Genomic DNA, 17,062 nt, shown 5'->3' with positions numbered 1-17,062 from the left:
GAGTGATTCTCGTTCCTCGGATGAGGAGTCTGCCAAGCGCGAGTCCTCTCGCTCCGGCCGTGATTGTAAGTCTGCTTCTTATGCCTCTGATGGTGCGGCCCGTGATTGCACTCGTCCTTCGGGTGGGGTCGATGCTTCCTCTACGTGTCCTGGTCGAGCTCCTTCTGATGCTCGTCCCGCGGTCTCGGTGCATCCAGTTTTTCGGCGTAAGTTGCAGCAAGCTCCCGGTGTTCCGGAGGGTATTGCTTTAGACTCTTTGGAGGATTTTACTCAACAAGAAATTAGTGATATTTTACAGCGATTTCGGCAGCGAGCTGGGGAGACCTTGCTCACATGGATGGTGCGCCTCTATGAACTGGGCGCTGCTGGCATTATGTTGGATGCTGGCGATTGTTTGAAGTTTTGTTCCTTGAGTTCGGATTCTACTGTACAGGATCATTTTCGCAACTTTAATGGTGGTGGTCAAATTTCTTTGCTTCAATTGGCAACTGAGGGTTGTAATAACAAATATCCTACTGAGTCTGATTGGCCTGTGAATGACAAACCGTGGTATACTTTGCGCGATGCTGCACAACGTCTCAAAGAGGAGGTGATGAAAACGGCGGTTTTTCTGAATACTGCTGATAGATTGCTTGATGGTTTATTGACATCGTCTGTGCGGAATCGTATCATTCGTTCCTCCCCCGTTGCTTATAAGCAGGTCATGATGACTTTATTGATTAATCAGACTGGTAACATGTTATCTGTGGTACTGGAATCGGTACGCCAACTCGGTGAGTTGGGTGAGTGGTTTAAACCTGAACGGCAGTCCCGGCCTGACACTCGTACTCCTGGTGACAATAAACTTACTAGACGTGATATGTTTTTTGGTCTTATGGCCGATGGTGTGCGGAAGGAGGACATTGACGGTGAGACTACTTCTCGTTTGTGGGAGATGTTTCGCAAACGTGGCTTGGATCGGAAGGAGGGTGCCCGACGTGTTCGGATGACTGAATGTGATCGTGGTTTTTCTGACGATAGCGGTGATGACGACCGCCGTGGGCGCTCTGATCGTCGTGATGATCGACGTTCTTTACGTGATTTGTCCCCCCGTCGTGAGAGAGACAGTGGGAGAGAGAGGGAAAGAGGAAGGGGGAGAGATGATTATGTTAATAGCAGATGTAGAGATGATAGGGATCAATCCCCTGAGTTGAGAAGGAGGGAGGATCGACACATATTGGCCGATCGAAGCCCGCAGTACAATGCAGAGAACAGGAATCCATTTCGAAATGGAAATGGATATGAACAGGCGGTATCGATACCTGGGAAACGTGAGAGTCTTTATCCCGATTTATCCTGGTACACAGAACGCAGTAAAAATGACTAGGAAATAGGTCAAGCTCCAGTACACAGATGGGCTCACAAAGATAATAGACCCTATGTAGATATCGATATTTTTTGGAGACATCGTTATATCCAAAGGGCCCGAGCATTGGTAGATACAGGAGCGGAGGCCACCCTTATACATGGAAAATCAAAGAAGTTTAAAGGTCAGTCTTTTACAATTACCGGATTAGGTGGAAAGGAAACTCCTGCAGTTCAAACTTTACTTGAAATGAGAATAGGTAGAATCCCCAGAAAAGAATACTCTGTATTAGTGGTGCCACTGTTAGAATTCATAATTGGAATTGATATTTTGAAAGGAATGACATTGCACTTAGATGATGGATGTTACCGATTTGGAACTAAACATTATATATCGTCCAGGCCTGTACGGGTTGGTCGTTTAAGAATGCCCCCCATAAAAGTTCCTCAGGCGACAAAAGTGGTTTGTCAGAAGCAGTATCGTATTCCAGGTGGTCATGAAGAGATTAGTACCACTATTCAGGAGTTGGTGGATGCAGGAGTTATAACCCCAGTTACTTCTGCTTGGAATAATCCTGTTTGGCCTGTACGTAAGAGTGATAATTCTTGGCGCATGACTGTTGACTATCGAGAATTGAATAGACTCACACCCTCTTTGACGGTTGCAGTACCGGATATTATTACCTTAATTGAAAGAATCCAAAGACATCCAGGTACATGGTATGCGTCCATTGATATTGCTAATGCTTTCTTTTCGATTCCGATTGCCCCTGAGTGTCAGGAACAATTCAGTTTTACGTGGAACGGGCGTCAGATGACGTTTAGAAGTCTTCCCCAGGGCTATGTGCATAGTCCTACGATATGTCACCGGCTGGTGGCAGAGCATTTGGCTGAGGTACCGGTTCATCCGCAAATTCAGATATGTCACTAAATTGATGATATTTTGATCCAAGGCGAAACACAAGAGGAAGTTCAGACCCAATTGGATAGAGTCATTGAGTGTTTGCGTGAGAAAGGCTGGGAAATCAACCCGGATAAATTACAAGGTCCGTCCCAGGCTGTGAAATTTTTGGGCATTAATTGGCATGAGGGACACCGAGAAGTGATCCCTCAGGTTAAACAGAAAATTCTTGATTTTGCAGTTCCGAGGAATAGGAAAGAAGCCCAAAGCTTCATTGGTTTGTTTGGATTTTGGCGCCAGCATATTCCTCATTTGAGTCAAATATTGGCCCCTTTGTACCAGGTCACTCGTAAAAAGAATGCATTTGAATGGGGTAAACCACAGCAAGATGCGTTCAGCCTGGCAAAAGAAGCAATTCAGCATGTTCTGGATTTATGGCCCGTATGTGATGGTGATGTGGACTTGAATGTATCTGTGCAAAGCCTTTATGCGAATTGGAGTTTGTGGCAGAAACAAGGCAAGAGTAGAGTACCGTTAGGTTTCTGGACCAAAAAGTTACCTGATGCTGGTGAGCGTTATACACCTTTTGAGAAACAGTTACTTGCATGTTATTGGGCTCTGGTGGATACCGAGCAATTGACTTTGGGACATGATATAGTTCTGCGACCTGAAATTCCTATCATGCAGTGGGTTGTGAGTTCGCCGAAAACTCACCGGATTGGACACGCCCAAGAGGCGAGTGTGATTAAATGGAAATGGTATATACAAGACAGGGCACGTGTGGGACAAAAAGGAGTTGCATCTTTGCATGAGCAGGTGGCACGTGCGCCATCAACTGAAACTGAGAGTGAATGTTCCGTACCTTTAGTACAGGAATCTCCTGTTAAGTGGGGTAAACCTTTTGATGATTTGTCCGCAGGGGACAGAAACCATGTCTGGTTTACGGATGGTTCAGCAAGGTTCATAGGGACAAAACGGCATTGGAAGGCAGTGTCCTATAATCCGATCACACAAAAATTGTTGAGTACGACTGGTGAGGGTAAGAGCAGTCAATTTGCTGAACTCTATGCTGTTTATCAAGTTCTGAAACAAGAGTTACCTGGCACATGTCATATTTTTACCGATTCTTGGTCTACTGCCAATGGACTGGCAGTTTGTGTTACCGACTTGGCATTCCCATAATTGGAGAATCCATTCCAAGGAATTGTGGGGAAAAGAATTATGGCAGGAGATTTGGGAAATGCTCCCACAGAGTACTGTTACAATCTTCCATGTGGATGCTCATACCCCGATAGACTCTCTTGACAAATTCTTTCATAACATTGCAGATGAGAAATCTAAAATTGCTGAGGCAGTGGTGGACACGCAAGATTCTGATATTGCGGGATTGGCGAAATGGGCCCACCAGAAAGCAAGACACTTTGGAGAGAAAGCCACTAGCAGGTGGGCGGCTGATCGAGGAATTTTTATTCCCCTAGATTTAATTAAAAATGTCATTCTACATTGTCCCATTTGTCAGCATATCAGGCAGCGCAAAGTGCCCCAAATTGTTAAAGGTCATTTACATCGCGGGACATTGCCCGCTCAAATTTGGCAGATTGATTACATTGGTCCACTCCTTATGAGTAGGAATTGTCAATATGTTTGCACCATTGTTGATACATACAGTGGCCTGTTGGTGGCCCTTCCCTGTAAGCAAGCTACCCAATTGAATACTATTAAAACATTGGAATTAATTATGATGTATTATGGTGTGCCATTCCAAATTCAATCTGATAATGCATCCCATTTTCGTGGAAGATTGGTACAGGAATTCTGTGTGGAAAACAATATTGAATGGGTATTTCATGTGCCGTATTACCCACAGGCCTCGGGTCTTGTGGAGAGGTTGAATGGCCTGCTAAAAGACCAACTTCGTAAATTAACAGATGACAAATATAAGAATTGGCGAGATTTTTTGGCTCAAGCACTATTGATTTTGAATAACCGTCCTTTTCTAAATGCTGAATCCCCACTTATGCGTTTGTTTCCTCCGAATGTTGACGTCAAACCTAATGAGATCAGAGAGACTGTGATGTACTGGGAGATTACCCCCGGAGCTTTGGCTCCATGCAGAGCGACCCCAGGGTCGGCAGGTTTAGACTTGCATGCCATGGATGACACCATTATAAAAAGTAAAGATCGAGTCATCATGGAGACAGGTGTTGGTGTTCAGATACCACCTGGAAATTTCGGATTAATCGCCCCTAGATCGGGGCTGGCTGTAAAAGGCATTCAGGTGCTTGGAGGAATAATTGATAGTGATTATCAGGGAGAGATCAAGGTGCTCCTGCTGAATAGCAGTGAGGTTGACTTACTGATACATAAAACTGACCGTTTTTGCCCGTATTTTCGTCCTCCTTCCTGCCTGCCCGCCTACCTCGCCGCCCTCCGCCTTCCCTCCCCGCTCCCCGCTTCCCGCCACCACCGCTGACCACGCCCCTTTTTCCCTTCTGTTCCCTCCCCGCTCCCGCCTCCCAGCTGACCCGCCCACCCGCGCACTTGGCCTTAAATGGCGACCGTGCGACGCAGGTGAGTGTGACCCACTTGTGGGACACCCCCGCGCCGCACGGCCACCAGCTGCTGCGTGTGCCACATCGCTTTGCCCTCTGCCTCACTGCCTGCCTCGTTGCCGGCTGACGCCGCTGCCGTCTGTTTTGTTTTGTTTCTGTAAATCATTTGTGCTTGTTTTTCACTGTATTTTCTTCCCGTGTTAGCGTCTTGTCTAAGCATTAGTGCCTGTTGTTTTTGGTCACTTTTTGCCCGTATTTTCGTCCTCCTTCCTGCCTGCCCGCCTACCTCGCCGCCCTCCGCCTTCCCTCCCCGCTCCCCGCTTCCCGCCACCACCGCTGACCACGCCCCTTTTTCCCTTCTGTTCCCTCCCCGCTCCCGCCTCCCAGCTGACCCGCCCACCCGCGCACTTGGCCTTAAATGGCGACCGTGCGACGCAGGTGAGTGTGACCCACTTGTGGGACACCCCCGCGCCGCACGGCCACCAGCTGCTGCGTGTGCCACATCGCTTTGCCCTCTGCCTCGCTGCCTGCCTCGTTGCCGGCTGACGCCGCTGCCGTCTGTTTTGTTTTGTTTCTGTAAATCATTTGTGCTTGTTTTTCACTGTATTTTCTTCCCGTGTTAGCGTCTTGTCTAAGCATTAGTGCCTGTTGTTTTTGGTCACTTTTTGCCCGTATTTTCGTCCTCCTTCCTGCCTGCCCGCCTACCTCGCCGCCCTCCGCCTTCCCTCCCCGCTCCCCGCTTCCCGCCACCACCGCTGACCACGCCCCTTTTTCCCTTCTGTTCCCTCCCCGCTCCCGCCTCCCAGCTGACCCGCCCACCCGCGCACTTCGCCTTAAATGGCGACCGTGCGAACGCGCAGCGGTCACGCGCAGCGGGCGCGCCGATTGTGCGCCGAAGGCGCGCCAAAGGCAAGCCCGTCTACGCCCGTCCGCGCCTGGACCGCGCCCAGTGCCAGGACCCCTGGCCCACGAAGACCCCGACCGACCCGCCTGACGTACTCCGCCGCCACCCTCACCGCTCTCAACACCGGCCGACGCCCAGAGTGCCACCAAGCCACACCACGACGCACCCACGGACCCTTCAGCTGCCACGCCTGCAAGTTCTCCTGCATCCTGACCTGCCTCGCACCAGCACCCGCCAAGTCGAACACCAGCAGCACCCACCTCAAGTGCATCCTGCTCAACACCCGCTCCGTCCACAGACACGCCATCGAACTCTGGAACCTCCTAGACACCACTGCCCCGGACGTCGCCTTCCTCACAGAGACCTGGATGAACGCCTCTTCAGCTCCCGACATCGCCATCGCTATCCCAGAGGGCTACAAGATCGTCCGGAGGGACCGCAACGCCAACCAGATGGGAGGAGGCATCGCCATCATCCACAGGAACACCATCCGTCTCACGACCAGCACCGACAACACCCTGACCACCGCCGAACATCTGCATTTCCAGATCCACACCAACCCGAACACCACCCTCAGAGGCACCCTGATCTACCGACCTCCGGGACCACGCACCCAATTCAGCGAGGACATCGCCGACTTCGTCAGCCCGCACGCCCTCCCTCCGCTGACTACATCCTCCTGGGGGACCTCAACTTCCACCTGGAGAACAACAACGACCGCAACACCAGCACCCTGCTCGACAGCCTCGCCAATCTTGGACTCAAGCAGCTGGTGTCCACCCCCACCCACCTCGCCGGACACACACTCGACGCAGTCTTCTCCTCCAGCACAGACATCGACTTCAGCCACGCCACAGAGCTTCAATGGACGGACCACAGCTGCGTCCACTTCACCTTCAAGAGAACGACGACCCACCACCACCAGCAACAGGTTGCCCGCAGAAGCTGGAACAAGATCACAGCAGACCAGCTCGCCGCTTCCCTGAGCCAGCACCCTCCCGCCAGCTCAGCGAACCCCAGCCAGGCCGCCGACAACCTCACGAAGTGGATCAGCAACTGCGCGGACGAACTCGCCCCGCTGAGAACCCCGCCCTGCAGATCCGGCAGCAAGAAAGCCCCGTGGTTCACCGACGAACTCAAGAGCTCCAAGAAGAACTGCCGAGCCCTCGAGAAAGTCTGGAGAAGGGATCCTACACCAGACAACAGGTCCACCTTCAAGCTGGCCACCCGGAAGCACCACCAGCTGATCCGCGCCGCCAAGAAAACTGCTTTCAAGGACCGGCTGGACAACAACGCACACAACTGCAAGGAACTCTTCAACATCGTGAAAGAGCTATCCAACCCCAGCGCAGGAAACAACGACATCACCCCATCGCAAGACCTCTTCAACTCCCTCGCTTCCTACTTCCACAACAAGATCGCGGACATACACAACAGCTTCAACAACCAACCAACGAACACCAAGACCGAACAACCACCCCCCACCACCACCCTCCACGCCTGGACCCCGATCAGCACCGAAGACACCACCCGCACGATGAACTCCATCCACTCCGGATCACCGACTGACCCCTGCCCTCACCACATCTTCAACAAGGCTGACGCTGTCATCGCACCCCACCTGCGAGACATCATCAACACATCCTTTGACACCGCCACCTTCCCTGAGAGCTGGAAGCACGCCGAACTCAGCGCTCTTCTCAAGAAACCCACAGCGGACCCCACCGAACTCAAGAACTACCGCCCCATCTCGCTCCTCCCGTTTCCAGCCAAAGTCATCGAGAAGACCGTCAACATGCAGATGGCCGCCTTCCTCGAGACGAATGGATCCCTCGACCCCTCACAGTCCGGCTTCCGAGCCAATCACAGCACCGAGACCGCCCTCATCGCCGCCACCGATGACATCCGAGCCCTGATGGACAACGGAGAAACAGCGGCCCTCATCCTCCTAGACCTCTCCGCGGCATTCGACACTGTCTGCCACCGCACCCTAGTACAGCGCCTCAGCAACGTCGGAATCCAGGACAAGGCGCTGGAATGGATCATCTCCTTCCTCGACGGAAGAACACAGAGAGTCCGTCTATCACCGTACAAGTCAGAGGCCACCGAAGTCATCTGCGGCGTCCCTCAAGGATCCTCTCTGAGCCCCACCCTCTTCAACGTCTACATGAGCCTCCTCGCGGCCATCGCACGCCAGCACAACCTCAACATAATCTCCTACGCCGACGACACCCAGCTGATCCTCTCCCTGACCAACGACCCCGCCGCCGCCAGAGCCAACCTGCACGAAGGGATGAAAGAGGTAGCCGAATGGATGACGACCAGCCGCCTGAAACTGAACTCGGACAAGACGGAGGTCCTCATCCTGGGCTCCTCACCCTCCGCCTGGGACGACTCCTGGTGGCCTCCCGCCCTGGGCACCGCACCCAAACCGACAGACCACGCACGCAACCTGGGCTTCATCCTGGACTCCTCCCTCTCCATGACCAGGCAAGTCAACAACGTCTCATCGGCATGCTTCAACATCCTTCGCATGCTACGGAAGATCTTTTGGTGGATCCCCACCGAGACCAGGAAGACCGTCACCCAGGCCCTCGTCACCAGCCGACTGGACTACGGCAACGCCCTCTACGCCGGTACCACCGCCAAGCTCCAGAAGAGACTCCAGCGGATCCAGAACGCCTCAGCCAGACTCATCCTCGACATCCCACGAACCAGCCACATCTCCGGACATCTGAGAGACCTTCACTGGCTCCCCGTCAACAAAAGAATCACCTTCCGCCTCCTCACCCACGCACACAAAGCCCTACACGACCAAGGCCCGAGCTACCTCAACAGCCGAGTCAACTTCTACGCTCCCAAACGCCACCTCCGATCAACCAACCACGCCCTAGCCGACGTCCCCCGCATCCGAAGAGCGACTACAGGAGGAAGGTCCTTCTCCTACCTGGCCGCCAAGACCTGGAACTCCCTCCCGACGACCTGCGCCTGACCCAAGACCACCTCTCCTTCAGGAAGAAGCTGAAGACCTGGCTGTTCGAGCAGTAGCGGCACCCCCCCCCCCCCCCCCAGCGCCTTGAGACCCTACGGGTATGTAGCGCGCTCTATAAATGTCATTGATTGATTGATTGATTGACCGAGTGGCTCAATTGCTAATAATGCCTGTCTTCAGTGGTGTGATGGTAAGAGGCACTACCCCAACGTTGCTAACTGTACGAGGCCAGAAAGGTTTTGGCTCTACGGATAACCCTGGGGCCAGAGTTTGGGTGCAGTCGCCTAAGAATCCCCCTGAACAAGCAGAGGTTATTGCAACCGGTCAAGATAACACCATTTTAGTTATGAGACCAGGGAAAGATAGCTGGGAAGCAGTCCCGGCTGACAAATGTTACCTACGAGAATGAATAATGCCTGTATTTGATTCTCTTTCAGATCATTCTTTGGATTGTTGCTGCAGGATGTGTCGGCAGCGGACTCCTTTCGGGCAGGTACGACGAGAGAGGAGGGATCCCATCAACCCGGGCTGGGTTGAGAACCCGAGTGTCACGTTCCTTCACTGCGTGGGATTCGTCGCCAAACTTTTGGATTACATTGGCCAAGCAAGTGACTAAAGACACTCATTTCTGCCTGACACCGATGAGATCGGTGACGGATATCTTAGCAACTTGTTTAGTTGCTGTCCCTGCGTCACTTGAGACATTGACTCATATTTTTAACATTTCACGTGCTCGCCCCAATGTTCTTCTGGGCGATTTCGCTGCCCATGAGTATTGCCCCTTGTGTATTGTACTGTCAGACCCGATACCGCCCATCCAGTCCCCAATAGTCACCTATAATATCACACAAGGTGACTTGTGTTTTTTCCTTACTTGTGATCCTAGTGCAATTTCTGAATGTAGGCATTTAAAATCGAAAAGTGCCACTTCTTTCACCGCTCATGAACGGACTTTGTGCCTTCAAAGGACACCGAAAATATGTATGTCTGTTCAGAATAACATGACTTGCAAGAGTTTGGTAGTTACCCCCAGCCATTATCGCACGATACTACTACCTGCCGGATGGCTTTTCTCATGTGGTAATACTTCCTGGCCATATATTCCCGCAAATATTTCTGGAGGCCCTTGTGCCATTACTAGATTGAGCCTGCTCATGTTTTCATCACACCCGAATGCCAACTCTCGTGTGATTCGAGATACAGTGAGGCTACAGGAGGATTGTGACTCATCTTTACATTTATATTCCAAATCTGAATACCTTAGCCTGGCCATTTCAATTGTTGGTGTTCCTGCTTTAGCGGTTTATAATGCCAAATCTATTGGGAAAATGGCTTGCTGGATGGTAAAATCCATCAATCATACTTCTACAGTCCTGTCTGACATGCTATTAGACGCCCAGGGTGAACGTAGGGCTATCTTGCAGAATAGAGCGGCCATTGATTATCTTTTGCTTAGACACGGACACGGTTGTTCTGATTTTGAGGGTCTTTGTTGTTTTAACTTGTCGGATCATACGAAATCCATTCAAGCCCATATTGATAAGTTAAATGACCTGACAGGAGAAATTAGAAAACACATTGACCAGGGCTGGTTTGATTGGCTCTTTAATTGGTTACCCGATTTACATATGTTACGCCAAATATTAGGAGGTATTCTAATTACTGCCAGTGTTTTGATTTCTATCTGTTGCTTTGTTCAGTGTATTCCTTCACTACTTCAATTCTGCACATCTGGTACTAGACATAGATCAGTTAGTGTTGTTTCATATTATTCTTCCACAGATGTTAGTTCTGTTTAATGAATGTATAATAGACTGAAGTCAAGGGTGAAATGTTCTGCTTGATTTTCCCGGTCTTCTTGTATTAACAGGTGATTGAATGTGACTTCAGTCTCTTACCATTCAAGCCTAAGGGTTAGAGTAGTGGATGGAGCCTATTCACTAGGCACTTCGACGTGATTCTGTGCTCTTCCCCATAGATCAGGGCTTGCACATATAGCCTAGGGGATAGATTCGTTAGTATTAGGGACAATCTGTCCTGTAGTGAGGGTATTTCATGGAGCCGTGCTGAGTGCAGGCCTGGTAGGCCTCAAACGGGAGAGACTCCATCTTTCTTTCTGCTCCGGCAGCTTGGGATTCTTCTAGGTCGCGGGTAATGTTGTAGTTATGAGGTGTTATTCGCTTGGAGAGAACCGGTTCAGGCCGGCCCTTATCGAAGGATTGTATTTTTCTTCATGCCGAAGACACTACATCAGGCCGGCCGGCTGGGAACGTGTCCTTGGCACGGGGAGGTACAAGAATTTGGTGGGCGGCAGGTTACGGGCCGGAATTTTCCATGAGGAAATGCACCTCTATATTAGCGAAAGTCTGAGGCAGTTACAAGTTCAGTCCGTAGGCGGCATCTAGCCGTTAGCAGTAAAGCTACTACTTATTCCAGGGAAGACAGACGCCATCTTGAAGGCGAAGAAGGATCGAGAGACAGATGCTTTCCTAACAGAATAGCCAGAGAGGAGAGAGTAGCCGATAAGGAAGAGGTCCCAGTGACGCGGAGAAGGGTGATTCCAGGCGAGCCGAGGCACAGACGAGAAGGGAACCTAGATGACCACTGAGTGCAGGCTACACACTACTAAGGTGATGTCGACCCTTTCCTATTAGAATGTACAACTTAATCTTTCGCTTTTCTTTGCAGGTTATGTGTTATATTGTAATGTTATGTGATTGCGTATGTGTTTGAATAAAGTACCCAGTTTGTAGCGAGCCAACATGCGCTGTGTGTTCTTGTATAAGGGGGTAGCCTATTCTTCTAGTCAGCTGCGGCTACATGAACGGATGTTAACCCTGATCAGGTAAGTGGTAACTGGATAGGGGAAAAAGGAGTCCCTCAAACCTAAGGATAGGCTATGCCCGAGCTGGCAATTCTTGTGTGATCTGATGAATAATATGTTATGGTGATCATAGGATGAACTGTCGTATAAGACTGCCGTCTAGGTAGAGAGGTCTGGGTTCGTATGGGACCGCGAGGCCGCCACTTGTGATACTGTCGTATGGGCAGAGAGGTCTGGGTTCGTATGGGACCGCGAGGCCGCCGATTGTGCTGATACTGTCGTATGGGCAGAGAGGTCTGGGTTCGTATGGGAACGCGAGGCCGCCACTTGTGATACTGTCGTATGGGCAGAGAGGTCTGGGTTCGTATGGGACCGCGAGGCCGCCACTTGTGATACTGTCGTACGGGCAGAGAGGTCTGGGTTCGTATGGGACCGCGAGGCCGCCGATTGTGCTGATACTGTCGTATGAGCAGAGAGGTCTGGGTTCGTATGGGACCGCGAGGCCGCCACTTGTGATACTGTCGTATGGGCAGAGAGGTCTGGGTTCGTATGGGACCGCGAGGCCGCCACTTATGCTGAGACTGCCGTCTGGGTAGAGAGGTCTGGGTTCGTATGGGACCGCGAGGCCGCCACTTGTGATACTGTCGTATGGGCAGAGAGGTCTGGGTTCGTATGGGACCGCGAGGCCGCCACTTATGCTGAGACTGCCGTCTGGGTAGAGAGGTCTGGGTTCGTATGGGACCGCGAGGCCGCCGATTGTAAGAGATCTTGGTATGCATAGTAGGAATCCCCTGTCCCTAGGTGGTAGATATATATGTGTTTATTCAGTGTAAATGGGTTCTAGGGAGGGGGCAAACGTTCTGGCTGGGTTAGTGAGGCTCTGATGAGCGGGTTCTATCTGATCCGAAAACCCAAGCAGAACACCGGCCAAAGTCCTAAAAAAGATCATCAATGGACACCTCACCAATCACCTCATCAACCACCAGCTCCTTGACACCACACAGTACCTTTTCAGGCCCAATCAGAGCTCCGAAACAGGACTCATTGCCGCCTCAGATGACATGCATGTTCCTAGGCAGAGGAGAGACTGTAGCCCTCATCCTTCTCAATCTTCTGAATCTATCAATCGTAAACACAAGATTGGCATCCAAGGACCCTTCCTTCGATAAATCTGCTCCTTTCTGATGGACACAACACAAGCTGTCTAACTGGTGCTTTAGTTCTTGGAAGCCAGCACACTCAGCTGTAGAGTGCCTCAAGGTTCTTCCCTCAGACCTAACCTCTTCAACACCTACATCACCCCACTGGCCAACGTCATCTTTACACACGACATCAACATACTCTCCTACGCTGATGACACTTGATTTATACTCTCCTAGTTGGACAAGACCCCTGCTCAAGGAACAAGTTCACTTCCTGCATGACGAAGTCACCAACTGCATAAAGTTCAACTGTTTCAAAATCAGTACTGACTAGACAGAAATTGTGATGTTCAGTCAAAACTCCACAGCATGGGACTCCAGCTGGTGGCCGGCTAATCTTGGACCCACTCCCATCACCAGCACCCACGCCAGGAACCTGGGGATGATCTATGACAGCAAACAGGCCATTACTGATCATGTCAACATCACCACCGCATTCTGCTTCCACAACCTGAACATGCTAATGAAGAACTTAAAATGGCTCTCAAGCAACACTAGAAAAAAAGTCAACCAGGCCCTTGTCAATTGCAAGTTGAATTCCAAGAACACCTTCTATACTGGGGTCACCAAACAACTACAAACCGTCCAGAACGCAGCATCCAGACTCATCCATAAACCTTTCATGCAGTACGCACACTGGGAGCTCCACTGAATCCCGATTCACAAAGAGCACAGTTCAAACTCCTCACCCATACTTTCAAAACACCTCACAACATAGGCTCTGCCTAACTGAACAGTACATCTCCCTCCACCAACCTTGCAGACACCTTGCCCTGCTGGACACCTACTTGCACACATCCTATGTATATATAGAAACAGATCCGAAGGTCAGGCTTTCTCAGATATCGCTCCTAAGGCATGGAATGATGTTCCATTACACATCAGAGCCTCCTCCTCACTTTGTGAGTTCCGCAGGAAGCTGAAGCCCTGGCTGTTTGAATAGTCCCCCTACCCATAGGCACAGCTAGGCAAAAACACCTGCTCAGCACTGGAATGCCCACCCGGTTGATGGCACACTTTACAAATACACATAACATAACAAGAACTGACTGCTCATCATGAAATGTAGCTTGAGGAAATGCATCCGTATTTTTTAATTCACAAATTAAATGTATGTTTGTTCAGTTATGCACTTTTAGCTACATTTAGAGGAAGAGGGTGTATTAATATGTTAATGTACTGATTTAATTTTTAATTATAGACATGTGGCGCAGTTATGTGCTGTCTGGGTGCATGCACTTGTGGCTACTTGAAGTACTTGGACATGTGTGTGTAAGTCTGTGAACAATACTGAGAAGTAATGAAAGACCCCGGATGTGTTTGTGCCCAAAGAAGCTCTGCAGTGCACCAGGCACATGTGTCGATTTTAGCAGCAGCAGAGGAGAAATGGATGGGATGCCCATTGAACACGTCACCATATCTCCTATCTTGTCTCCACCGGAAGATCAGTGAATATGTAAACCAGGAACTGGCTCATCTCTTTCATAGTCTCTTATGGGCCTGCAGCACGACTGCATTCAGAAATGTCAGCAGACCCTGTTGTGGTAAGCAAATAAACAGACTAACGCAATTCAGCAAGGAAGCACTTTGCACTTGCACAGTCCTGCTCAACAACTTAGTGAATCAGTGTCAGTGTGGCTAATCCTGAACACAGCATCATATAAATTCATTTTATAAGCTGCAGCATTCTACAATAATTGGAGCACCTGAATCAGGAACAAGGGGAATACCAGTTAGTGTAAATCACAGAAGGAGGGATGGGGGCTTTTTGGATAGGTCCAGTATACACACCCCTATGAATGTATGACAAGAAAAGTGAGTATGCAGTTCCTAAGGAAGGTGTGGAGAGGGGAATGGGAGGAATGATGTCCCAGGTACCAGGAGGTTGAAAGAATAGTTGGGGGATCGCTCCTTTTAGGAGCAAGGGCCCTCACACACCCCAAAGGATGTCAAGCTTCATAATTGGGAAGCTCCTCGTTGGGCCAGCGCTGCAATGCCCAACGGGACCCACTTTTTGCCTTAGGTCTTCTCTTTTTGCCGATGTGAAGTCCGAGGGGTGAGGGAGCAAAAAAATGAGTGTGAGTAGAGACGGGAGAGTGCGAGTGAGGATTAAAAAAAGCTATAGGAAACCCACAAGGTATCCTTTATTCAATGGGTTTCTATGCTATATTAAAAACAAGGGCTGTAAAGCTGGAGAGGGGAGACATTTATAACCTCTTGAGATCAACTTATATGTGCAGTGAATGGGGTCAACAAGTTTCATGCCTGTTTAAAGTCCAAAGGATCTCGGCATTTCGTCAGCACCAAGTGATCCTCGTCTACTCTGATAGGGACGATTGTGTTTGTGATTGTGTAAGTGAAGTGCCGTGCCTTGGCAGCGGGACTTATGATGTAGAGCAGTACAATTGAAAAACAAGGTACCTTCAGGATACACCAGGGGGAGAGGGAAGGAATATTAAAACTGACACGGATAGTACACTAAGGCACCCTGTATTCAGATGCTGTGGTGTGAGGAGTCAGATTGTTGCAGGACAAACAAAAGGGACAGACATGTCAAGCAGGCAGACAGAGGAACACAAACCAAAATAGATTGTGTCACAGGCTTCAGAAGAAATTCAGTAACTTACTGTTCCTTGTGTGTTTTTTAACCTATCCTTGACTGTACTAGTCAAAGAGCTTAGTAATTCATAATATAGACAAACATGGTACTGTGTTGCAGAGATTAAAACACAAGACTGTGTCATATGAATGCATTGCAGAAGAGGTTCTGCTCCACCCAATTGTAGATCTCACCCCTGGCCACACAGAATGTCATGTACAATTTGTGGGTCCGGGGAACAGTTTACCACAATCAGGAAAAGGCTTACCTGGGGGTGGGGGGATATACTGGCCTCCTAGTGTCAATCCAAGCGACCACGCAGTGGCGAGAGACGGAGCCTAATAGATAAAAGGTTATACTCTGTGCCTGGTAACCAAGGTGTTAGACCCGGCCCTCGTAACATAGCTAGACATGACCCCTGCACCTCACACCAGCCCCCAAACCCACGGCCTAGCCCATCCTTCCCACCAGAACTCGCACGCACCCAACCCAGCCTTCCCCGTCCGTGGCCTTCCGCCCTTCGGCCACACCGGGCCCGCGTGCCCACTTCATGCACCAAGATGGCCGCCCGGCCCCAGCGCGACCCTAGCCTAGAGGCGCCACTCCAGCTGGAGGACATCACGCTCCCCTTGGGATGAGAGAGGGAGGAGCAGTTTCTATCACACCTCTGCGCTTCCCTGGGACGGTGGGTTTCGATCGACCTGCCGGCCTCCCCGAGGGCTGGCTCCACGCCTGCTGGGTGTCTGGGGCTCCTCCCGACCCGGCCCTGAAAGGATCAAAAGACAATGGCAGGAAACCCCAACAAGCGACCCCCAGGTGACAAGACCCCTGCCTGCACAGACTCCGGACATCAAAGAGGAGTCGCCCTATAACAAGGGGTGCTCTGGGACTGTCCGGCAGATTCGCCTTGGAACACCTGAGCCCTGCTGAGTGACTCGCGGCTCCCTGAAGATCGTAAGACCTCCGAACTTGTGCTTGAGCCCTGCTGAGTGACTCGCGGCTCCCTGAAGATCGTAAGACCTCCGAACTTGTGCTTGAGCCCTGCTGAGTGACTCGCGGCTCCCTGAAGATCGTAAGACCTCCGAACTTGTGCTTGAGCCCTGCTGAGTGACTCGCGGCTCCTCGAAGATCGTAAGACCACCGAACTTGTATCCGAGCCCTGCTGAGTGACTCGCGGCTTCCACAGACTCTCTTGGTCCCGCCGGACCCCACAACAACAAGCGTATCCCCCAGCTCGAGGATTGTGAGCTGTGCGCCGGGTACGCTCCTGCATTTGATCCATATCCCCAAAGACTGTCCCGCTACCTCCTAACCCCCTCCAAGACTCTGGGAGCGCAGGCTCTGCTTGTATATATCTGCCTTGCTGATCATAAAGATCCTACCACTCCGATCTGATAAAGATTTGCTCTTAAGAACTCCTTGTGTGGTGTCTCTCTGTCGTGTGGCGCCGAGTGTGCGATCCTAGGTACGAGGTTCCTCCCCTGAGGAGTCTCCCGCCAGTGCCCGGCTACGATACCTCGAGGGTGGGTCTCAGGGCAGTCAGGGCCCCCTCGGGGCCCATCTGAGGTCGCCTTCTAACACAAGGCTTTGATAGGAACTCAATCAAGGAATAGTTGTAACATCCTCGTTCAAAAAGAGATGTGTTCCGTCGAGCACCTAATCCTGCGGTATACATGGTGGTGCTGATGAGCTAAAGAGGGTGGGAGTGGGTGAGGAGGGTGGCGGGCCCGGGTCTCCTCTTCTT

The sequence above is a fragment of the Triturus cristatus genome, chromosome 6 (genome assembly GCF_964204655.1).
Source record: "Triturus cristatus chromosome 6, aTriCri1.1, whole genome shotgun sequence".
In the NCBI taxonomy this organism is placed as follows: domain Eukaryota; kingdom Metazoa; phylum Chordata; class Amphibia; order Caudata; family Salamandridae; genus Triturus; species Triturus cristatus.
Note: the sequence above shows the minus strand (reverse complement) of the source record.